Raw genomic sequence first — 25202 nt, 5'->3', positions numbered from 1 at the left:
TTTTGATATACAAGGAGGGTAAGAGCATATCACTTCCATCCGATTGGGTGCTGAATTGATTACAGTGTAATGTTCAGCTTTCATAAGATCTAGTCTATTTCTATTTTGCCCTTACTTCTAGGGTATAGTCTTTCAGGGGTCCCAACTGAAACTCTGCGATATTTCCCAGGACCCTTCTACTTGGGCAGGGATTCATGTCTGATATTAACTTCCCTGATTACCATCCAATAGCCCTACTTAACTTCTTATCCTTTTGCAAGCTTTTTTTTTTTTTTTTTTTGTCATCCTGGTTTCCTCAGATTGTTTGGCCTGCACATTTTACACTCAGAGAGTATTTTGAGGGGAAAGTGGCTCAGACGATTGTGCTTAGTTGTCTCTACTTTCCTTCATTCCAGGATTTTGGTTTCTCAAATACTGGTTTCTTTGGTAGGCCTGTGTGTCAAATCTCCTTCATCATACAAGATGCCAGTCATTGAATTTATGGTGCACCATAAATTCAGGATGATCTCATCCTGAGACTCTTAATTACATCAGCAAAGACTCTATTTCTGAATACGGTCACATCACAGGTACCTGGGGTTAGGATTTGAACATGTCACTTTGTGGATACTCTTCAATCCATTGCACTCACACAAAAGTGTAACAAATTATAGAACATCTATGCCAACAAATGTGCCATCCCATGCTACACTGGAAGGACATGGTATGTGCCTAATAATCACATCCTCCCTAGACTATCTATAGCAACTTGAGAGTTTCTGATAGGAAATGTGCTGGACAATATTTAATTTCTTACCAAGTTTAGCTTAACTAAGAGGCTGATCTCACATCAGCTGGAGGAAGTTCTTTACCCCCACTAATGCAAAATATGGTGACTTTTCACAGGGCTGAATGTGCTTCTACCACCTTTTCTTCATAACGCAGTAATTTCATCTAAGAAGTAAATGTACTGGCAAGTCCCAGTCCTGGCTGAATGGCAAAACCCAACCTCCAGCTTTATCTCTTGTAAACACCTAATGTTATGGGTTGAATTGTGTCCCTCCAAAATTCATATGTTGAGGACTTAACCTCCAGCTCTTCAGCATGTGTCTTTATTTGGAGACAGGGTCTTTACAGAGGCAATCAAGTTAAAATGAATCATTATGATGGGGCCTAGTCCAATATGTGGCATCCTTAATAAAGAGAAGAAATATGGAGGTAAACATGTATGTATATAGGGAGAACAAATGCTCCGTGAAAATGAGGGCAGAGATCAGGGTGATGCTTCTATATGTCAAAGACCATAAAAGCTTATTAGAAAACCACCGGAAGCTCTGGGCAAGGAATGGAATAGATTCTTCTTTAGAGCCCTTATAAGATACCAACCCTGATGACATTTTGATCTTGGACTTCAGGTCTCCAGGACTCTGGACATAAATTTATGTTGTTTAAACTACTCAGTTTGTAATATTTTCTTACAGCAACCTTAGGAAAGTAATCACATGTACATTTCTCATTATCTATATTCTAAGAGTAAAAATTTTTTTCTCATTAGAATTATATGGGAAAATAATTAATGTTCAGAAATATATAGACAAAGACATATTTTCCACTCTGTACATTTTTTTAGCCACTTGCGTTTATTTTTTCTGATATAACAAGTTATTATTGCTGACATGATGCCAGGGATTTGCCAGGTGCTATCCTATCAGTGGTCACCTGAGCGCATGGTTTTCCCATCTCCCCCAGCAATGGAAGAAGTGTGAGATTGTCTACCCAGGCTCATGATAATTTGTAATTCTGGAGGTTAACAATTACACCAGTTTTGAAATGAGGAATTTTGCACAGTTCATGCCATAGATTGAATTTCCAAAAACACAGCATGGGTATCTCTTACTGCCAATGATAGGTTTGCCAGTAGAGAGGCGAGTAATTAAAACAATCCAAACCTTGCTATGTTATTTATTGAAAATTGGATTTAGGCAAGGCTTGCAGTGATTTATAGTTGCTTTCAGAAAAAAAAAAAGGCAAAGTACATGCACTGCCTGTTTTGCTTTTAGAATTTTTGAATGGTGACAATGAAAAGACTGTCAGGTTAAGTTTTATTTTGCTTTTGTTTAGAAGACTTATTTAATCAATTTTTGGAGCTAAAAACGAACAAAAATATTTGACCATACTGAAAAAGGATTTTTTCTATTTAGTTATGGATCTCAAACAAGTTTTGACATAAAGGTTTAATTTGATACTTAAAGGAAAACAGGGACACCTGAGTGGCTCAGCGGTTGAGCATCTGACTTTGGCTCAGGATGTGATACCAGGTCTGGGGATCAAGTCCCACATCAGGCTCCCTGCAAGGAGCCTGCTTCTCCGCTGCCTATGTCTCTGCCTCTTTCTGTGTGTCTCTCATGAATAAATAAATAAAATCTTTTTTAAAAACAAAGGAAAACATTTTTCACATGTAAGAGTTATCTCAAACTTAACATGGTGATATTCAACAAACAGGCACAAGAAATAACATAGGCACAAGATGTTCACATATGTTCTAATGACATGCTTTCACATTGGCGTCTTTGAAGTTCTAAGCACAAATCCTCTATTTGAACTTCCCTGAAGATCAATGAACTCACCAATCTAAGGCAAAATAACAGTGAAGACAGTTTCAGACTCAGATTCCATTTTGCCTCTCAAAAAAAATTATTCTAGAATGATACTGCTGTGTCAGGATATGTACCTGGCATTGTAAAAGTGGTCTTAAAGAAGTATCCAATGTGAACCAATAAAAGTGAGATCTCAACTATTTTTAAATTTCTCTGAGAGACAAAGGGTTTATTACAAGTTATGATTTTCTGAATGAATGGCAGGTATGGTAGAAATAAGATGAAGCAAGATGAGAGTCAAGCCTATTCTTGGCTAAAAGAGGTGAGGACTAATTAAGAACTGTTAGTATTGGCCCATTGTAATCAGACAAAACACCTGAGAACATGTAATGACTGAAATTATACTGAAATGCTAACAATGAATCATTATATAGATAAAAATGGAATGGAGAAGGAACACAGAAGGACAGGTGTCTATTGTTCCTGGGTATATCCTTAGAGACACTCACCCCAAAGAGAGGTGCAAGTCCTTCACTAAAGGCTCTTGGGAGAAGCAGTGTAGGGAGCTCTCCAATTCTGATCTCTGTATGAACACAGCCAGCCCCCCTTAGCTCTTATAAATACACATGCTTCTCATCAAATATGTAAGGCATCAGTAGTTTCAACATGCTTTTTTGGGTGACTGCTCAAGGCTTTTAAAAGTGGGACCTCTGGAGCTCTCATAAGCACAGTCCAACACACTAACCCCAGAGCTTTCCTAGTGGTCTTAAGGAAACAAATTTTAACCAAGATTGGGAGAAACTGGCATTGTATGGTGTCCTCTGAATGCCAAATAGAACTGTTTTTACTGATTCAAACAAATCTTGATAGATTACCCCAGGAAGAAAAAATATACAAATAAGCAGATGGTTAGTTGTTGTTTGGACTTGAACAAACATTTTACCCAACGCATGAAATAATGTATTTCCATGTTGATGGAATCAGAAGCTTCAAATTTCAAAGAGCTGCTCAAAAAACTCAAAATGAAAAACCCAATAACCTTGATTTACATCTTTGCAATGACTTTATGCTCTCCAGGGGAAACAGCTTAGGGCATGTGTTCAAAACCCTGGTGCAGGGTAGCCTGGTGGCTCAGTCAGCTAAGCATCTGACTCTCAATTTTGGCTCAGGTCATGATCTCAGGATTGTGAGATTGAGACCCATGTTGGGCTCTATGCTGGGTGTGGAACTTGCTTGAGACTCTCTTTCCCTCTCCCTCTGACTCTCCTCTCTGCTCTCACTTTAAAAAAATTCCAAAATCACTTCTAAACCTTTGTCCAAGCACATATATTTAATGGAACTGTCCTCATGGCCACTTATTTCTTTTTTCACTTAATATTTTTATAAACATCTTCTGTATTTTGAAGTGGCCATCTTAATTACATTTTTAAATCAAAGAAGACTATCTCTTTACAGCTAAATAATATTCCATTGTATATCTATATATTCCATTGTATATATATATATATATTGCATATTTGTATATAGATTGTGTATATATATTCCATTGTATATTGTGTGTATACATCTTCTTTATTCATCTGTTGATGGACACTTGAGCTGCTTCCATAATTTAGCTATTGTAAATAATGCTGCAATAAACATAGGGTTGCTGGCATCCCTTTGAATTAGTGTTTTGTATTTTTTGGGTAAATATCCAGTAGTACAATAACTGGATTATAGGGTAGTTTTATTTTTAACTGATGATATATAGAATTGCTGACTCACTATATTATATGCCTGAAACTAATATAAAACTGCATGTGCGCTGTACTGGAATTAAAATTAAAAACTTAATAAATAAAAAAAAGATAAATTAAAAAAAGAAGAATATTGCATTGTGCAGATGCACCATCACTTAACAGAAGGAACATGTCTTTGTAATTTTCATTCCGCCCAAGCTCCCTTCTCAGTGTTGATAATGCTTCCTGGGCACATCATGTTCTCCTGCTGAAATACGTTCTTGGATTGTCCTCTCTGGAATGATGCTAGGGGCATGGGTATTTCTGGGTCTCTTTCATGTGCTGCCTGCATCCCTTTGCTACATTCTGTGCCTATTTATTTATTTATTTATTTAATTGGAGTTCAATTTGCCAACATATAGCATATCACCCAGTGCTCATCCCGTCAAGTGCCCCTGTCAGTGCCCGTCACCCAGTCACCCCCACCCCCCGCCCACCTCCCTTTCCACCACCCCTTGTTTGTTTCCCAGAGTTAGGAGTCTCTCATGTTCTGTCTCCCTTTCTGATATTTCCCACTCATTTTTTCTCCTTTCCCCTTTATTCCCTTTCACTATTTTTTATATTCCCCAAATGAATGAGACTATATAATGTTTGTCCTTCTCCGATTGACTTATTTCACTCAGCATAATACCCTCCATTTCCATCCACGTCGAAGCAAATGGTGGGTATTTGTCGGTTCTAATGGCTGAGTAATGTGCCCATTTACATTGCTATCACGTTGGCAAGGTTTACCATGTTGTTCTGTCTTCTGTGCCATAGCTCTGTGATAGAATTTGTCCTTTCTGTTCTTGTTTTCTTACCATACCTTTTTCCTTTTTTTCTCAGACCCCATTTTGGAAGACACTTGTTTGATAAGCATCTCAAGTGTGACTGCCTTTGACCTCTTCAAGGACAGTGTTGCTTCAGGACGCCAGCAGGAGCCACTGGAGTGGGGAGCCAGAGACAGCACTCCTGGCAGTGTGCGATGTGATTGATACCCTCAGACTCTCTGGGGAATCTTCAGTAAAATCTCATTGTTCACTAACGTCTTGTGTGGTTAATTTTATTTTTGAGGACTGTGAGCACTGAATACTGCTTGTGGTCAGGTGACTCTGAGTGGGATAACAGTCATATCTGGTTCTGTGGCCACACATGTCAGCGTCAGAAGCCCACTTCAGCCCACAACCAACCCTTAGGGTCAGCAATGCTGGCACCATGGGAGGTTCTGTATTTTGGATTTACCATAATCCTCATGGAATAGTTTCCTTTTTTTCTTTCCTATTTGTCCACATTTAAGTTCATGCTGCTGATGTTTTATTGAGTTCTTATTATGCATTAAGTGCTAAAGGGATGATAAAGGGAGCTAGTGCTTGTATCCTTTATTTATTTTATTTATTTTTTTAAAGATTTTATTTATTTATTTATTTATTTATTTATTTATTTATTTATTCATGAGAGACACAGAGAGAGGCAGAGACACAGGCAGAGAGAGAAGCAGGATCCCTGTGGGGACGCCGATGTGGGACTCAATCCCAGGATCCTGGAATCACGCCCTGAGCCAAAGGCCGATGCTCAAACACTGAGCCATCCAGGCGTCCCTGTATCCTTCTTTAGAGCTTCAAGTGCTGTCACATGTATTAATCTCTTGGTTATGGTATGAGCTCTGCTCAAAAATAAATTGTGGTGACATAATAAAAATGCCTTGTGTAACTGAAGTCAGGAGTTTGCGCAAAATGAAATAGAACTGAGAGGTGTAGGTGTTAACCTTATCATGAAAGCAGGCTTTTAAATGAACAGGAGACAGTTCTTCAAAAAGGCAAAATGGATTAGACTTAATGCTTTATATTAACGAAGGGATTCCGAATGAGTGGCCATGTATTTTTTAATAGACCAAGAAAAATATTCTATTCAGAAAAATAAAGAATTAAAAAGACTGACAGCTTCACTTGAATGTTTTTGTCCTTTTCTAAATTTACTTCTTTATGAAGAAAAGAGTGATAATGACAACCCACAGAAGTGATGGGCACTTGGGGTCAGGGGTTTGCTTTGGGGCTGCCAGGAAAGCTTTTGTTTGGATTTGCTGCCGTGGCCTGCAGCAAAGCAAGTCTGTAATTTTAGCTCTTGAAATAGCATTCAGTTCAAGGTAAGTTTAAAAAAAAAAAAGAAAAGAAAAAGAAGCATATGTCTCTTCTGAAAACATTCTGTTTTTGACAAACTCTTTTTCTCGGTTTTGTTGTTCATATGTTCTTAGGCCCCATGGAGCTACATAAATGTACTTGATATTAACTCTTAAATTAAAGCTCTCAGGGAAAATCACTTCATGGTAAAACGAGGGCCATGTAGTAAGATGTCTATTCAGTGGTACCTAGGATTCAAAAAATATTTTTGGCAGTACAAATGAGACAGAACATGCCATGACAATATATCGCGATGCTATTTCTGTGTAATTATGAGGATGCTGTATTTAGATTTTGACATTCGCATGAAACGTTGGTGGCAGGTTTCCAGAAACAGCCCAATGGAAGTAGATGTTCCAGGGAGGGTTTGGAATTGCTTAGGTGCCCAGTAGTCCAGGAAATAATCTCAACCAGCTCTGGCAATTTGTAGAAGGCTCTTCAAATTCGGAGAAATTGAGTCTGTTTAATATAAAAAAGGAGGGTATTATGCTGAGTGAAGTAAGTCAGTCGGAGAAGGACAAACATTATATGTTCTCATTCATTTGGGGAATATAAATAATAGTGAAAGGGAATATAAGGGAAGGGAGAAGAAATGTGTAGGAAATATCAGAAAGGGAGACAGAACGTAAAGACTGCTAACTCTGGGAAACGAACTAGGGGTGGTAGAAGGGGAGGAGGGCGGGGGGTGGGAGTGAATGGGTGACGGGCACTGGGTGTTATTCTGTATGTTAGTAAATTGAACACCAATAAAAAATAAATTAAAAAAATATATAAAAAAGGAGGAACAAAATCAACTCTTTTGTGGAGGGGATAACTCTTATTTACAATGTAAAGGGATGCCATGTGTGCCTTCTGGGTCGACCGTTTGACTTCCTCGTGCTCCAGTACACCAGCAAGGGAAATAATCAGTTTGTAGCCAACAAGAAAAGCAATGGCCTCAAGGTTTGCTTTGCTAAATTGTCCCTCCTGTCACATACACATGCAGTTGCGTGAGTGCAAGGGGATGGTAGGAGGCTCCTCATTAGCATTTGTTTATGCCAGCAAAGTGGCCCACACGCACTTACTGAGAGTCAATGATGCACTAGACACCATGCTAGGGTCGCTGTGCTACCCACAAAGGCCACAGTCCCTGCCTCCATGGCGTGCACAGAGGGATCCTCTTGGCTTGCCTGTAATGGATCATTAGACAGTTCTATTTTGTGTGCTCCATTTAATGGTGGGGAGGAGCAACGAGAACACAAGGAGCACCTAGTGGAGTGGGGGCTTCCCAGTGAGTGTGCCAACACCGGCTTGCAGGGGCATCAAGACACTGACGTCCTCCCCTTTGCAGGGGCTGGGTGGGGCAAGGAGGGACCAGGGCAGGGCCTGGTCCCACCGACCCTTCCTTTCACGTCAACCCATTCATTATGTGATGCCAGTCAAGTATCATCCGGGTGTCACTGCGTGAATGTTGGCAGGTACCGTGTGGAGGACCAATCAATCCCAGGAGATGATGGCAAATCCGAGACTCCAAATTCAAGAAAATCTAGGCAGAGGCTAGAGCATAGGGAGATCAGAGCCCAGTGGTATGCAATGTCGAGGCAGCAGTTAGTCTTTGTTCCAGATGGCAAGGAGGGGCACAGGTAGGACAGGAGGGTGGGAGAGGTGTCGACAAGGGGAGGAGGACCCTTATAAGGCACTTTGACTTTCTCCCAAAGTTTGAGTGGAGTCACTGAAGGATCATAACCAGGGTGGCCACTCGGACTCGTCTGTTTCAGGGAGGAGAGGGCAGTTAGGAACAGGCCAGCATGTGTGCTGAGTGAGCATCCTGGAGGGTTTGAAAGGATCCAGGACAGACATGATAAAGGCCTCAGCCAAGGCAAAGCAATCGTTAGCTAATGCAATCTTCTGCAAATTGCACAGTGAACCATAAAAGCTGACGTTGAGCTCTGCCAGAGGAGATCGCGCTGTATGAATTGAAGATAAGATCTGTATCTACCAATTAGGGCAATTGAACGTGTATTGAACATATTGATTCTTTAATTTCAGGCCACAAAGAAATCATGACATGAAGTTAGACTTCAGGCTAAATTTAAAGAAATCTTTTTTTTTTTTTTAAACCATGAATTTGGCTCAGAACAGGAGAATGTTTCCCTAGGGCTGCACAGAAATGTCTGATGGAGATACATCAGAGGTGGTTAGGACAGTCAAACTGGAAGGAAAAAGGAGGAGGTGACCTTGGGGACTTGCATCAGCCACCTTACTCCTTTCCCTTACTCTCTGGTAACCCAGCACCAGGACGTGGCCAACTGCATGTTCTGCATCCTCCCTAGACTCTGGACATCACTGGCATGTGGATGTGTGTAATAGTGTTACATTAGGACCATTCTGGAACTTTTAGGCCAACCTAAGGCTTGGATAACAGTATACATGATTCTGAACCATGCTGTCATGGGATTTTACAGAGTCTTGGTGACTATCTCAAGTTCATGAGTGTAAAGTCACCTAGTTTGGTAGCATCTGGAGGTTCTGTGGCCAACTATAGTGCCCAAACCAAAGAGGATGGCAGAAGAATATGTGGATGGGGTTTGCTTTCATATGAGAAGCAGGGTTCTCATTGAACTATCACTTAGAGCACTACTGGCATGTTCTGCTTGAAGGTTCCTTAAGAACCATGCAGAGCCAATTCCTGTGTGCAGAGAGACTAAAACAGGTCTTACCTGAGGAAAAGGGGTAGGCCTCTTGACTTTTACCATTGTTCAGCCTTCACTGAATTTCAGCCAGAATTTCCATTTTTAATGAGCCCTTTTCAGCCTAACACAGGATCCAACAGAGTAAGGTTTTTGAGAATAAGCTTTTGGAATTAATCTGCTGGGTTATGACTAGAAACTCTTTGAGTAATGAAATGCTTCCTTTCAGGAGCCAGGAGTGAAACCCTCACCAAGACATTACTTCCAGGTGGAGGCGCCACCTTGTGACAGTTGTTCCTTGTTGTAACTTGAAGGCCGTGGTAATTATTAACTAATTAGAAGGTGGGAAAGCCTACCTTCCTGGAGGTCCTTTTCAAGTGACAGCGCTCCAAGGATGTTAATCAGTATGAAGCATCTGGTACCAGACAAATGAGAGGTATCAGGGCCCCAATGGTGATGCGCCACTACGTGCTGGGCCAAGGACCTCGGGATCCACTCAGAGAGCTCCCCTACTAAATGGCTCCCCTACCCTGGCTTAGGTAGTAGAAGAACCTCAGTTGCTCTCTCCAAAACTCCCACTTATTTCTGGGAGCAAGTCCATTAAGATGCCTCTTATGGGTCTGCACAGGTTTTTTTTTTTTTTTTTTTCATGATAGTCACACAGAGAGAGAGAGAGAGGCAGACACATAGGCAGAGGGAGAAGCAGGCTCCATGCACCGGGAGCCCGACGTGGGATTCGATCCCGGGTCTCCAGGATCACGCCCCGGGCCAAAGGCAGGCGCCAAACCGCTGCGCCACCCAGGGATCCCTGCACAGGTTTTCAACAGCCAGTTCTGCCTTTTTTTTGTTATGGATCAGGCTCCCACTGCCTGTGCCTTGACCTACCAAGTTCCTAGAGAAAATTGTACTTGGGTTCCACCATTCAGCCCTTGCCAAGCGGAGGGGGCAGGGCTTTGATCTTTCCTGAGGTTTTCATTCATCAGGGCATGCTAGTTGGGCTGATTTCCCTGCAGAGGTGGCCCAAGAGCCCCTGACACAGAAACTGCTAGCTTCCTGCCCATAGGGCCTCTATCCTTACCATTCCAAAACATGCCAGAGATGCCCGTGTGTTTCACGGGAGCACGTGTGTTTCTGCCTGTGGCTTCTTCTTGGCTTCCCTGCTCAGGTCCGAAATTCTGGTAACAGGTGCTGTGGCAGCAGCTCTCAGCTGATAATGATTGGGAGTTGAGGATAAATACCTCTACTTTGTGACTTAGGTATTTTGCTGTGTAAATTCTAGCTGCATTGACTTCCCAGTCTGGACCCCTGGCCTTGTCAACTCAGGGCGACTGCTGGATTTTTTTGGTTTCCCCCTTACTGCAGACTGGAAGCTTTCTAAGCAGTAAGCTTGTAGGGTTCTTCTCTTATAGTCCTTATCCTGAACTGTCTATTGTCTGTTGTTTCATTTATGTTGTCCAGTTTTTCAATTATTTAAGAGTAACTTCATTCCCTATTACTCCATCATGGTTAGAAGTGGAAAATCTTTAATGTCAGCATTCAGTGAAGAAGCACAGTCTTTTTAACAAAAGATACTGGAACAACTGAAAAGCTGAGCTTTAATATTTAAGTTCCATCATAAAACAAATGAACAAACAAGGAAAAAACCCCTCTAAAACAAACAAAAAACAAAAACAAAAACAACTACTTCAAATGAATCAAAACCCTAAATAAAATATCTAAAACTATAAAGCCCTGAGAAGCAGCCTAGGAGAAAATCTGCATAGCCTCTTGGTAGACAAAGGTTTCTTAGGACACAAAAAACACTACTCACAAAATTAAAATACTGTTAAATTTCATCAAAGTAAAAAAAAAAATGCTCTTCAAGAGACACTATTAAAAAATGAAAAGACAAACTACAAAGTTGGTGAACGTATTTGTTTGTATATACATAGCAAAGGATTTGTATCCAGAATTTGTAAAGCACTCTTATAACTCACTAACAAAAAGATAAACAACCCAATAAAATTATGGTCAAATATTCCATTTATCTCTTAAGAGAAAAAAAAGATATTGTAAATATGTGTAAAGCTGCTCAATATCATTATTCTTCAGTGAAAAGCAAATTAAAATCACAGTGAGATAGGACTAGTCACTCCCTAAAAAGCCTGATATTTGAAAGCGGACAATATCAAGTGTTGGTGAGGATATGGGACAGTTGGAGCTCTCAGATATGCCTGGTGGGTGGATGCACTAGTGACCTCTTTAGAAAATAATTTGGCAGTTTCTTATAAAGTTACACACGTACTTACGATAGAACCCTGAAATTCCATTCCTAAGTGTTTACCCCAAAGAAGAGAAAATATGCTCACCTTCCTCCACCCCCTCCCCAAACCCTCTAGTACACAATGCTCATAAATGTTTAATTCATAATGGCCCCAAAGGGGAATCATGCCAAATGTCCATCAACAGGTAGATGGGTAAGAAATTGTGGGGTATCCCGCGGATGAAATACCACCCAGAGAGAACATGAGTGACGTCCTCAGGTGTGTGTTAAAGAAAAATCAAAGCGGAGGCCATGGTTCTAGGGTACCCCTAAGCCAACCACTTGTACCCACATCGACAAAACTTAAACTGATTTCCCCAAAATGCTGACTCTGCCCTTCAACAGAACTTAAACTTTCTTCATGTCAGCATGACCTTGCAGCTTCCTAGCCAACTGGCCACAAGCTGGTAAGCTTACGCAGTGCTAGTGACCCCGGGGAATACCACTTTCTAGTTTCCAGTCACAGCCAAGAGCTACTCCCTTCCCTCACTCAGGCTCCATACACTGAGCTCTAACCGGGAAGAGCGCTTTACTGCCCTCTGTTTTGATGTCTCCCTACTCGCCCATCCTTGTTTCTCACACAACAAAATATTCCTACCAAATAAAGCTTCTTCTGACACAGGCGACAATATGTGTCAGAGATAATAGGCTGAGCAGAAGACACAAAGTACACACTGTACAATGTCATTTCTTGAAATTCTAGAATAGGCCGACTAATCCACCATCCCAGAAAGCAGAGGGGTGGTTGCCTGGGGTTAAGGGTTGATGACCGATGGCTGGACTGCAGAAGAGCAGGATGGGTTCTTAGGGGTGTGATATTTTATATTTCGATTTGGAGTAGTGATTACATGAGTGAATATATTTGTTGAAAGTACTCAACTGTCCTGTTAGATGAGTACAACTTTACTGTATATAAGTTACACCTCAAAGTTAATTTAAAAAGAATATAAAAGTTGTAGTATCCATCTTTTTGGAACCTTAAATATTTTTAATTATTAAGAATAATTGTAGGGGTGCCTGGGTGGTTCAGTGGGTTAAGCATCTGCCTTCAGCTTAGGTCATGATCCTGAGGTCCTGGGATTGAGCCCTGAGTCGAGCTCTGCTCAGGGGGAGTCTGCTTCTCCCTCTCCCTCTGCCCCTTCCCCCATATGTGTGCATGCTCTCTCTCTCTCAAATAAATAAAAAAACCCTTAAAAACAAGAGAATAATTGTAATTTATGTATCATGTGTGTACTACCAGTTAGATGCTAGGGCTTTTTCATTAATTATTCCATACTGCATCTAAGAGGTAAATACTCTTATTCCCATTTTGTAGATGGAGAGACTGAGGCTTCAAGATCTAAAGTAATGCAGGAAACAATTCGATGTCATTGTAATGTGGGTGGAAGACAGGAGATAAGCACAGTCTTTCTGCTTCCAAAGTCTTTGTTCTTAACCCCTCTCTGAAGCAACCTTTTTTGTCACAAAGGTTGTAACATTGCTTCCTCAGTGAAATAAAAAATAACTCCCCTCTCTAGCTTCTGTGCTCTGGGGTGCTGGCTGGAGCGCCAAACCCTTACTCAGAATGCCAGGGGGCAGCAGCCCATCCATAGCCCGATGTCCCGATGGCTGGGACCCCTTCCTTTAGAGCAGGATGCTGGAGTTGGCCAGCTGGACTCAGTAGACACGCAGCACTTGGTGAGTTAGTCCTGACCCTGCCCACGCCAGCCAGAGGAGCTGCAGTGCACGGCACCTGCAAGACCTCTCGGGCCTAGAGGCTCAGATTTCTTCTCCACCTGAGATGCCACCTTCCCCTTAGTGGCATCCTTCTTCAACTGGGGTGAAAGCTGCCCTGGACCATACCTCAAGTCTGGGACACCAGACTGCTGTGTTTATAGGGGCTGCAGTCTATGTTTGTAGGCTCTGCTTACATTGATGATCACCCTGTAAGCATGAGCCTGCATGCAGTTGTCACCCCAGGGAGGTGGGACTAGATCTGGAGCACTCTTCTCCTCCTCCACCCCAACTCCTGCCTCCGATTCCACTGTCCCTAGGATGCACCAGAGAGCAGCCATGCTTTACGGCCTGGAGACTGAGGCCCCTGCCACCGCCATCTATGAGGGATTGAGGGGCACTTTGAATTGAAATCAGGTTGGATGCAGAAAAACTATAACGGTTCTTGAACATTGGGATTATGGACTAGGTCATCCATCTCTATCTACTTAGTGGTCTGGTGTGGGTAGGACATGAAGGGATGGGCCTTTTACAGTCACCGACCTTCTAGGTTCTAGAAGGGAAAAAGAGATAGGAAGTGTTGGCTCCTTTGGGCGAGTCACAACGTGGACTCTTGCATGATTATTTGCAGTAGCTCTGAGCCCCACATACAGGAGACAGGGGAGGTCTCAAGGAGGCCCAGGGGCTAAAGAGAGAGGCCCACAACTTCTTTAGCCCAGGCTGCACAGGAATTGTGTGTTCAACCAATCCTGTAAGTGCACCCTAAACCTGATTAAATGAGAGACACACAGAGGTATCTGAAAATGGAGACCCAAGAGGATTTCACACAGTAATCAAACATTCTTTGAACTGTTTTTCTACTTCTAACTTAATTCCAACTCAAAGCGCAATGTGCTTGAAATGTACTAAGAATGGCTTGTGTGACACTGTTGACTCAATCTTTGCTATTCCTCTCAAGGCAACATTCACATGGGGAGATCCACCTTACTTACCTCTGCACTTCAGCTCCCAACCTTGTAGCACCAACAGTGATGGAAGAAGGAAGGGAGTGAAGAAGGAATGAAGGTGTTGGTGGGTACAAAAGCAAAGGTCAGAAACAGGAAGGAAAGAAAGAAGCCAGGTCTCTGTGGGATTGAGGGAGACTGAAGAAGCCTGTGGGTTTAGGAAGAACTCAGTTGTGGTCTCTTCCTGTCTGCCTTGAAAGGGGTCACACAGGGGCACCTGGGTGGCTCAGTGGTTGAGTGTCTGCCTTTGGCTCAGGTCGTGATCCTGGGGTCCTGGGATCGGGTCCTCCTTCAGGCTCCCTGCAAGGAGTCTGCTTCTCCCTCTGCTTGTTTCTCTGCCACTCTCTGTGTATCTCTCATGAAAAAATAAATAAAATATTTTTTAAAAAAAGGAAAAGAAAAAAGAGGTCACACATTTTCCTCATAGATCCTTTTCCTGGCCACCACTCCTATCACAAACTCATTTTCATTGGCTCACATTCTTTCTTTTGTTCCTCTTTTTATTTGTTAAGAGAAGTATATAACTCTTCTGCAATGATAGAGGAAGAAGAGATTGCTAAAGAGTCTTGATTCAGCCTAATTACCAGGCCACTTCAGGTAGTTCAGTGTTTTTGTGTCAGCAATTCTGAGGACATGTTGCTTATCTCACCAGGAGCTATTTTTTAATTAAGTTTGTCCACTGTCTCTCACTGTTGATTTTCATTTTTTTAATTGTACAAGACCTTCCTGTAAGCAACTTCAGAATATCCTCCTTTCACATTTAAGGTGGCAGTAATTAGGCCCAGATTTGCTGAGCCTGTGGGAATCTTACAACCAAAGTGATCTTAATGTTGTTTTAATGTCTGAACTCTTCTTTTCTGATGTGTGAAGTTACCAACTGCATAAAAGAAATGGCTTTGACATCCCAGTGGTTATGGGAGTTTGGAAGATGCCTCCAAAGGGTGGAAGATTTGTGACTCTTTCTTTACTAATTGAGAAACAGGACCTGTATTAGTATCCAGAGTGTGTTAGGTTTTTTTGGGTCTCTTCTTACTTGGGTACATTGAGATATTCTGGGGTAACTGCTTATGGCAGAAGAAATAAAGATCTTACTAATGACAAGACCTTGTAAATCAAGAAACAATGTAAAAATGGAACTTTTCAGTGGTTTTTAATAGGAGATGTGCTGTGTCTTCAAAGGAGAGGTTTGCAGCCTTCAAAAAGAGACAGCAGTATTTGGGGCTTCTTTGAGAAGACTTCATATAAAATTGATTTATCACTTTATAGACTCTTATAAAACCCCGGTTCATAGAATGTAAGTCATTTTTATTGGTATCACCTCCACATGTGATTTCTGATCGATGGTATAAGTAAAATGGAGAATAAGCAAAAAGAAATTAACCAAAGTATTAAATCATCATTTTTCTTCAGACTGTTACCTTTCTTAAAATCTTTCCTATTTTAGAGAAGCACAGACCTGGCCAATTTCTCTGTCAGATGATGCACCTGTTACTTGAATCTTAAACACTTCAGTTCCAATTCAATAAGACTAAAATTCTTCGCTGGTTGTTTCCTTTGATAGGTCCAAGTCTTTTCCAAGTGTGAGAATTTCTGAGCTGAGACTCACTTCATTGTTTTTGCATAACCAGTCTGTTATCTCAGTAACTTCCTTGCCTGAGAATTACACAGCACCTTTTTTTTTTTAATTTTTATTTATTTATGATAGTCACAGAGAGAGAAAGAGAGAGAGGCAGAGACATAGGCAGAGGGAGAAGCAGGCTCCATGCACCGGAAGCCCCATGTGGGATTCGATCCCGGGTCTCCAGGATCGCGCCCTGGGCCAAAGGTAGGCGCCAAACTGCTGCGCCACCCAGGGATCCCACACAGCACCTTTTTGTATCACCACGTTAATAGAGCACCCATTATGCACCAGGCATTGTGCCAGGAGCTCACGGCATTAACGTGCCCAGGTTGGACCTCAAATTGACTTCTCTTTTGGGAACAGTAAAGCAAACCAACGATTACCATATAGAGTGAGGAGGGAAGAGGACATAATAGAGGCACACAGTATGTGTAATAGATGAGGAGAGGGGTCTAAATCAGATCATAGCATCAGAAAATTATTCCTAAAGGCGATGGTAATTAGTCTGAACCTTGAGGGACATGTGGGAGTTGAATGGTGATGTGCATTCCAGATGCAAAGGACAGCAGGTCATGGAGACTTTGTGTAATGGCCATTGACTGGGATGGGTGGGATGACAGGTATGGTAGGATGTTGCAGGAGCTACTAAGAGGCAATCCCTGCTTGAAATTAAAAATTTATGCTGAACATTCTCAGAAAGGAATTGAAGCAGGGGAGCAATATGAGTGGATTTATGTTATAGAGGGATAGATCTGGCCAAATTATAGGATATAGGTTGTGAAAAGGAATCATTCTAGAGAAAAGGAAGCCAAGGAAGATGTTGTTTCAGTAATCCAAGTGAGAATAAGGACTTGATTAAAGCAGAGACAGTGGAAGAACAAGAAAGTGTAGGACTGAGAAATATCAAGACAATTAATAAGTAACTGATGTGGGCAGGAGCGAAGAGAAAGGGTTTAGAATGACTTGCAGTGCTGCCTTGGTGGTAGGGCCATTCTCTGAGCTGGGGGATGTAGTGAAGGGGAGTTTTACACAGGGTTGGAGGGACACAAACCAACATGTATGTGCAAGAAATTCAGGGAAGAAGTTATGAAGACAGTCCTACATTTGAGCCAAGACCTCAGGGTCTTGATTGGACATGTGGAGATATGGGTACTCAACAAACAGCTGGTGGTTGGGATTATTGATTTATATGAAGGGAGGGCACAGAAAAGAAGAGGAGAAGTTTGAAGATGAGCAACATTTAGGAAGTGAGTGGAGGAAGAAGAATCCACAGCAACACCAGGAAAGGAGTTGTCAGGGAGCTAGAGGGAGGAGCAGGATTGTTCCAGAACTTTCACTTCATATCCTAGATGAAACCCTGTGGAGCTGACATGCTTCTCTACACTGCCAACAGCTCTGTTTCTTTTCCTCTTGTGAGTTCCTCAAGAACAATGGAAATATTTCCTTTCATTGTACTAGTCCTCAGATTTGGTTAACATTCTCTATCATTATAGGCCCTGTCTGCCTATCATGTCGGGCCACTGTATCAAGATGTAGTGTGCCACACATCAGTAGGTCTTTAGTTCTATGCCTGAAGAAAGGCCACCTTCTTAGACTTGGGATATAATTAAAATTACCTTCTACAAGAACAAATTGGGCAGGCAGCCGTTTTGATTTCTGATCACCAATAAACATTTTTTAAATTAATTAATTAATTAATTAATTTTTAAAGATTTTATTTATTTGACAGAAAGAGAGAGAGAGCAAGAGAGCATGAATGGGAGGGGTAGGGAGTTGGGCAGAGGGAGATGGAGAAGCCGACTCCCTGCTGAGCAGGGAGCCTGACTCAGGACTCGATTGCAGGATCCCAGGATCATGACCCAAGCCAAAGGCAGATGCTTAACTGACTGAGCCACCCAGGTGCCCCATCAATACATATTTTTAAAGAATGGTGCACAGTGTAGGGAAAATTTAAACAAATAAAAGCACTCCAGTATAGTTTACCTTAACATATCTTAATACATTTCATCTTATCATAGAACTATTGTCAATCAGTGCTCAGTATGGTACTTTTTTTTCACACAACTTTATGAAGAATCAATTCACTCTGATATGATTCTATTCCTTAGCACTTGTCTTTTATTGAAAGACCCTAAACCAGTTTTTTCCAGGTGTTAATGCCCTGGAGCCTTTCTTTCACCCCCATTTTTACTGTGTCAAGGGAAATCTGAGTACATTATATGCAAACGCCTTGAGAGTTTGAGGGAACAGGCATTTTACTTCATTCTACTTCTTCAGCCTCTACTGGAAATTGTCAATGAATCTATATGGATACATTGATCAATAAGATGATTGACAATTTATCAGGGAAAGGAATGATTGGCCCCCTCCCAAGATTCTCTTTTTCTGCTAGTTAGCTCATTTTTAGCCCTGGCAAGATGAGAATAACAAAATTATATGCTAGACATACTGGTTTATACAAACACTTCAAGAAGATACCTTTCCAGTAAGAAAGGAGCCTTATACAAATGTCACTAATTGTTATAAGGTCTTTGCTCTCATTGGATATTTTTAAAGAACTGTAAATGTTGACCTTCATCTTTATAATTCACTATTTTTGCATACATAGAGGACTAACTGAATTGAGAGTCTGTCTTATTTTAAAGATAGTTCTGTCACTTTGAGAAAACTTACCCATTCCAACGTATTTGACCTGAACAGAGTGAGTTAAGTGAAATTCAAAATAAGGTAGAAAACTATTTCCCACTGTTACTCAGTATGCTTTATTTTTTAAATTTTTTTATTTATTTTTTACTCAGTATGCTTTAATGTCCCCTAGGTAAATTATTATTCAAAATAGACATGCACAAGGGGCACCTGTGTGGCACAGTAGGTTAAGCGGCCAACTCTTGATTTCAGCTCAGGTCATGATCTCAGGGTCCTGAGATCTGAGGCCCTGCCTCAGGCTCTGCACTCAGCTGGGGAGTCTGCTTGTAGAATCTCTACCTCTCCTCTCCCTCTTCCCCTCCTTACCTTGCATTCTCTTTCTTTCTCTCTCTCTAAAATAAATAAATAAATAACTAAATAACTATGTAAGTTAGGCATGCACAAGAGGAGGTCTAGTGGGCCCAGGTGGGATGAAGTCTGTATTAGTTTCCTATTTGTTGCTGTAACAGCTCACTACAAACCCAGTGGCTGAAAACACCACAAATTCCTGATCTTACAGATCTGGAGGTCAGAAGCATGGTAGTGAGCCTTACAGGGACAAAATGCATCAGTAGGTTTGCATTCTTCCTGGAGGCTTTTGTCAAGAATCCATTTCCTTCTTTTTTTTTTAGCTTGTAGAGGCCAATTATATTTTCCATCACTCTCCCCTTCTGCCTTCCACTTCTGTATGTGTCTTCTGTTCTTAATAATTTTAAGAGAACCTAAGCCTGAGTAATGATTATATACCTTCAATATTTCAAGGGAATATACAGCCTGTACATGATAGCATGAACTCTCAAATCTGGATGAGTAATGAGACAAGATAGGAGAGGATACAGGGATCATGGCAGCCTGATGAATGCCCCATTGTGAGCTCGGCAGCAGGCATGACAAGTAGCACAAACCACATCTCCATTGCAGTCCCAGAGAAAACGCATTTATTGATTTTTATCTTTAAGAATCTCATCTGTTCAAGAAGCATATTTAATGTTATAAGCACAACTGAAATAAGTTAGAATTCCAACAGACAAAATAAGTCCTACAATATCTTGAAAAAGAAGTAGCAAGTTGTATCACTATCTGTAAGTTGACTTCTCAGTTATCCATTCCATTTCTCCCATTTCTTAGTAAACAGTATAACTGCTTTGGTTCAATTTAAGGGCAAGCTCTTAAAATTGTACAAAAACTTGTTGCTGGATAAATTTCTTTCCACACCAATTATTTGAGTGTGCCAATTCATTTATCAGAGTTTCCAGTGGGATGAGAAGGACCTTTGTTAACAAATGTTTTTTTTAAAAGTCATTTAAGTCCAAAAAGAAAGATGCTGGTCCTATTACCAATAAATATTTATAGAACAAGGAAATCTTCTTTCATCTGTTATTCTCAAGATTTTTCTAAGCATAATGTGAAGTGTCTTCCCACCTTCCCTTTCCTGTTCTTTCTGACTCTTTATTTACCTTAGTTCCCACTTCATCAGGTGTGCTATGTTATTATGCAGCTCCCAGGCTCTCCAAAGCCACCTGATGCAGAGCCTCATCTGGGCTTTCTCTTTCCCTCAACTCTCCTCCAGCATCTTCCATGAAGCTTTGAAGATATTTCTTCGAGAGCAATGTTGTCAAGTTCCTTCCAGTTACCACACATTTTGTAACCCAGTTCTAGTTGATGTACCTTATTCCGCTATTCTTTCTGGAATGGCTGGAAATATAATACCTTAACTAGGATTCTTTTAAAAAGATTTTATATATTTATTTTGAGAGAGAGAGAGAGAGAGAGAGAGAGAGAGATGAAGATGAGCAAGGGGAGGGACAGAGGGAGAGGGAATGTGGGAATCCCAAGCAGACCCCATGTTGAGCATGGAGCCTGACTTGGAGCTCAATTTCAAGATGGTGAGATCTTGACCTGAGCCAAAATCAAGAGTCAGATTCTTAACTGCCTGAGCCACTCAGGTGCCTCCAACTAGGATTCTTTAGAACACAAGTTTCCTAGCATGTAATAGTGGTCATGTGAAGGATATGTCTAGTTACCAAATGAACTTTTGAAATTCATGATGTTCATTGGCATATGTGAAAACAAAGTACCCCAAATAACTTGTCTAACATTATTCAGTACCTCTCATCATATTGTTTAAAGAACCAGGGACAATCTGAGACCACATTTAAAAGAAAAGATCTTTAAAAATGAGCTGTCTTCCTCAGTGATGAGCAGGTGATAAAGCATTTTGGGGAGAATCAGCACAAAATGAAGCAGAGAAGTTACTCATCTGGTGTGTCAGGAGGATTTTAATAGCAAGTTTTGGAAAACACTTTGGCAGAAACTTTGGCAGAAAAAGGGCAATTATACATTCATGTATTGAAAACCTGAAAAGCAGACCTATTTCAGGTGGGGCTGGGCTCTCAATAAAAAATGATAAAAAAAAAAAGTCAACTCAAAGTTAAGCCAGAAAAGGGGTTTTATTGGGGCATTTATTAAAAAACTCAAGATAAGGGGATCCCTGGGTGACTCAGCGATTTAGCGCCTGCCTTTGGCCCAGGGCATGATCCTGGAGTCCTGGGATCGAGTCCCACATCGGGCTCCCTGCATGGAGCCTGCTTTTCCCTCTGCCTGTGTCTCTGCCTCTCTCTCCCTCTCTGTGTCTCTCATGAATGAATAAATAAAAAGTCTTAAAAAAATTAAAAACAAAAACAAAAACAACTCAAGATGAGTCTTGGCCAAGGCATTCTAACATGGCCTGAAGAGTGAGGTTGCTCTTCATGCCTGGCTCTGACTTCTACCACTTTGGCTTCATCCTCAGGACTCTGTGTGGTGATTCTTGCTTCCAACTGACTCTTACCTTCTTTACTGCTAAAGAGCACTCAAGGAAAGTCTTCTTACATTTTCATTGGTTCTGACTGAATGATGTAATCATTTCTGAGCCAATCACAATGACCAGGGAAATATGATACTCTGGTAGGTCAAATCTGAATTCTAGGACCAGGACCTGGGCCAACTGTACCCAGTGCACACCGTCAGAGGGTAGGGGAGGAAGTGGTGCCTCACAGGAAAATTGTGTTATTATTACCAGAAGCAGAGTGAAGTGGGTGTTTGCTGGTGACCAGAACCCAACAAATATCTACTGCACCAGAAAGGAACATATTTGGTGGCATGTATCAATGTTCATATGTATATAAAGCAATTAAATTGTACAGATGAGTACAGAGTGGTTACTGAAAATTCCCAGAGTGGATTAGCAGGTTGGTGCTGCTGGTAGTTAAGATGCCTGCAGTTATCAGAAAATGCTAGAGAAAGAATATGTTCCTAGGTTATGGAGTGAAGATTATCTTCTGAAAATATGACCACCCAACACTTGCCTTGTAGACTGTGAGTCAGAGCTATACTCCTTACTAGGCTAGTTTCCTTAAGGGTGAAGGATGTTATTTCAGTCTCCCCACTCAGCATAATGCTTAGTGCAGAAGGGCTGATGAGAAGACCATTTTACCCTGAATTCATAAGTACATTTGAAGAAATAACTTGAGGGATGATCTTTTTCTTAAAGTATGTCTTTAGCCTAATAGCTGTTCCCTAACATGTCTGAAGACTGAAAATAAGGGGATTGGTCTAAGAGGAGTCTAGGAAGGGTGGACAGGGCTAGGACTTTCCAGGATCAGTGGGGGAGGACACTATCCATCTAACTCCATGCAACTGTATTCTCTCCTGTATCTGTCCTATGAATTCAGGCCTAGACTTTGAGCTCTCCTTGACTTAGCCAGGCCTTGTTTTTCTCTCTGCCCACTGGCAGTGTGCTGATGTGATCGCTGGGCTCCCTTTGCCTCCTTCTTGGGGACCATTATCCTGTGCAGTCCAGTCTTCTAGGATTTTAAGGTTAGGAGGGGGGTGGTAAATCCAGCCCCTGTTACTCCTTCTTGGCTCTGGGTATTTGCAGTGGACCCACTGCATCTGGCTGGGAGGCCTTGGGAGACACATGGAAGAGATGCAAGCAGCAGGAGGATCTGGTTGGCTATAGAGATCTAATCACTGGATATCTTTCTCAGAGCTTCTCCAGGTTCACTGATAAATGCTCATGGGTACGTGGGCATTTGTTATGTTTTCTGGAGGGTAGCATTATTAAGACAGCCTTCCTTGGACTTAATCTAAGTCCAAGCCTTCTTAAGGCAGAGACCCAAACACTAGAACCCTGAGTGATCTTTGAGGCAGCAGTGTAGTGGAGATGTGACCTGAATTCAGTCCAACAGCCTCTGCCATGGGATGTTTCAGTTGGGAAGTGTGTGACCTAAGGAGGGAGGCTTTGGGCAGATTCCATCCTCCCCGAGCAGGGGGTTGCACATCTGGTTGGCAAGGCCCCTCGTTGGTGCAGAAGATGTGTGGGTGGACTGCGCCATCAGGGCCATGTCCTCTGTGCCCAGAGTCAGCAGCAGAGGCACGGGTTCCTTGCCAGGAAGCTCAGTGGCTGGGTTTTAGGCATCGCATCCCAAATCTTACCCACAATTCTATTTCACGAGCCCTCCCAACAGTCCTGCAAACATCTCCTATTTCTCCTGCAACAGCCAGGGTCAGCTATGCTTATTTGCAAAACTCATGGTCTTGATTGTATTATTATTTGATCCAGCAGTGGATTATCACCAAAGATGTACACGAAAAATTGGGTATTGCTTTATCAAACAAAGGAAGGCTAAGTTTAAATAGCCTCTGACAAGTAGATCAGAGCCCTTACTGAAATTCCCTGTGTTTCATGGACTAATGCCGAAGACCAGAAAAAAGAGAAGGCATTACTTATTCCAGGTCTTATCTCAAGCTCTTGTCAACTGTATTAATTTTTCTGTTTGAAATAAAACCTCTTGTTAGTCAGTGATTGTTATTGGATATTTTAATGACTGTGTCAGCACTATACAAATCATATATTTTCTGAACAAGTTTCCAGGCTTCATCAACACTTCCTTAGATGGACATTTATAATCAAGGTATAGGACTGATTCAGTTGACAAATGGCTTTCTCTAATAGGAGATTTGAAACAGCATCTGGTTTCATTAATTTTATAACTTCTCATTCCTTTACATTCAGAACATGTGCCCTCTACACTTGTAATTCATTCTTTTGAAAGATGAGCACACTTGGCATGGTGCAGAGATGAGGGCCATTTTTATGGATAAATGCTCATCCTTTTAAGGCAGTGTGGGTAGTGGTGGCTTATCATGGAAATCCTGACAGACGCGCAAGTGTGAGAACTGAGCCAGGATGAGAGTGGGGAAAGCAGCTCCCAGCAGTCAACTAGACAAGATGTGGTCATGGAAGATAGGAAATGCTATTTTAATAAAGTACCATTGATTTTTTCTCTTTTAAGCAGAAAATAACCTATTTCTGGCCTGCAATCGAAAGCATAGCACTTGGAGTTTCTGGTGTGAACTGCTTAGAGTAGAGGTATCTATTCAAATGTCTAAATGGTACACTTCACTCATCCCCAGGAATTACTCGGTGAGATTTTTATGGACAGGCCAGAAGCTACGTTTGTTATGCAAAGCTTTGAATGGAGGCGAGAGAGAATGAAAAAAATCAATAAGCAAATAAATGGACGGGCTGTGAACATGACAGGTGAGACACTGAACTAGCGTTGTCTATGCTTTCAGGAAATTGATGGTGTCTTCCAAATCGTGTCTAAATACAGAACCAAGGCATTATAGCAAGAAGCGAACACTGTTGAGGCTTTGGTTGTGAGATAAGCAAAACTGTAGGTATCAGAATAAAATCATGGGTAGGGACCTTAGATGTCTGTCTAGTACAGTACTTTTATTTTGCCCATAGGGGGTACCAAGGTCCTGACAAGAAAGTGGCCTTCCCAGGTTCACTTATTAGTGAGACAATGCCAAGTTTAGAAGGCTATCTCGTAAAGGACAGAGCATTGTGACAGCATTGAGATTGAGATGCTGATACCTCTATAGTGTATCCATTGTGGTGAATAAAAATCTGGGAGACAATTACAAGCTGGGGAGCATGGCTCCTTCATGCTGTAAACAGCAAGTTGAGCAATATTTCCTGCTGATAAAATTGTTTGGTTCTAAAAAGTTGCTTAGACTTCCATATCTCCAAACAGGCTCTCTCTCACTGAATACAGGTCCTGAATGAAGCCATGCAAGGTCAGTGACAGGTGCTTGAATGCTGAATAAAGATATAAAGATACAGAGGTAGGCTTGAAACAAATAAGATGAAATCCAAGTGCAAGTGGAAAGATCAAATGCATAGATCCAATGTGAGGAGAGAGGGGCCTGAGAATAGCAACACATATATGCAAAAATAAAACCACCCAAATCCCCCAAAATAAAAAACAACCTGGAATTTTAGTTGATTCAAACTCAGGATCACCAAGGGCATGCTGTGACTCTTGACAAAGCTGAAAGAAAACTTGGGCTGAATTTATTGGGCTCAGTGTCCTAGAGACCTAGAGAAAAGAATTTGTAGGTGGAGTAGATGCAAGGTAACACGAGAGGGAACTTTCTGGTACCTTTTTGTGTTAGTTTGGACTGACATGATTTGGTGTGCTTCCCTCTAAGGGTGGGAACATCTAGGTGAACATTTGTCAGGGACACTGTAAATTTGATTCTGCTTTGGGCTAGATGGCTCCCAAGCCCCACTACAACTCACGAATGAGAGTCCAAAGGCTGGCATAACTTGGCAAACCTCACAAGTAACTGTGTGAACTTAAAGG

This window comes from Canis lupus, chromosome 31 (assembly GCF_048164855.1).
Source record: "Canis lupus baileyi chromosome 31, mCanLup2.hap1, whole genome shotgun sequence".
In the NCBI taxonomy this organism is placed as follows: domain Eukaryota; kingdom Metazoa; phylum Chordata; class Mammalia; order Carnivora; family Canidae; genus Canis; species Canis lupus.
The sequence above is the reverse complement of the archived record's forward strand: the minus strand, read 5'-3'. Positions refer to the sequence as shown.